Here is an 833-nt window from a genome sequence, read left to right as displayed (position 1 = left end):
ACATATATTAGTTCCATAAAAACAGGCAAGAACAATTACCAGGTCTCAAAAAAGCCAACAAAAACGCCTGAAGTGCCAAGACAAGAGAGGCCTGCATTCTTGTATCAATGGTTTTATCTGGAAAAAGCATAAACCTTTGGGTTCCATAAACAGAAATCTAATTGTGTTCAAAAACATGATTTTTTTTTTTAATGGAGATTAAGGTAATCTCTAATGGCAAATAAAAAACACAAAAGCATCGCCTCCCCGTCGGGGAATCGAACCCCGGTCTCCCGCGTGACAGGCGGGGATACTCACCACTATACTAACGGGGAGCTGGCCCTGCTTCTTTGTTATCATAGGTCTTTAGAACTTCAAGCATGTTTGTTTCTTGCAACAGTGGTTTGTGACATTTAGATTGATTTCATAGTAGGTATGAAGGGTGAGCCGAAATAGCTCAGTTGGGAGAGCGTTAGACTGAAGATCTAAAGGTCCCTGGTTCAATCCCGGGTTTCGGCAAAGCTGTTTGGACTGTGTAAATGCAATTTTTGGTTTGTTAACAAAGACCTATGCTTTATCTGGAAACTGACCTCCCCCTCACAGGCAAGAACAATTACCAGGTCTCAAAAAGGCCAACAAATGGCCTGAAGTGCCAACACAAGAGCGGCCTGCATTCTTGTATCAATGGTTTTATCTGGAAAAAGCATAAACCTCAAAGGAGAAACTGATTGATCAGTTGCAACACTTCTGTGAGATAAACGTCCATTATAAAAGAAAGGATTCAAACCTCATACAGAGGCCTCTTTCCCCCTCAACTGCTCGGGGGGTTCTACTCTCACATTGTTCCTGCATTC

General features: G+C 42.1%; 1 non-coding gene across 1 annotated transcript; it reads right to left on the bottom strand.

The window, feature by feature from the left end:
* Positions 1-242: 242 nt before the first annotated feature.
* trnad-guc (transfer RNA aspartic acid (anticodon GUC)) lies at positions 243-314 on the bottom strand. The gene has a single exon. It is a non-coding gene; the product is annotated as a tRNA-Asp (tRNA).
* Positions 315-833: the final 519 nt, after the last annotated feature.

The sequence above is a fragment of the Denticeps clupeoides genome, unplaced genomic scaffold (assembly GCF_900700375.1).
Source record: "Denticeps clupeoides unplaced genomic scaffold, fDenClu1.1, whole genome shotgun sequence".
NCBI classification, from domain to species: Eukaryota; Metazoa; Chordata; class Actinopteri; order Clupeiformes; family Denticipitidae; genus Denticeps; species Denticeps clupeoides.
This window is presented reverse-complemented; position numbering and strand designations above follow the sequence as displayed.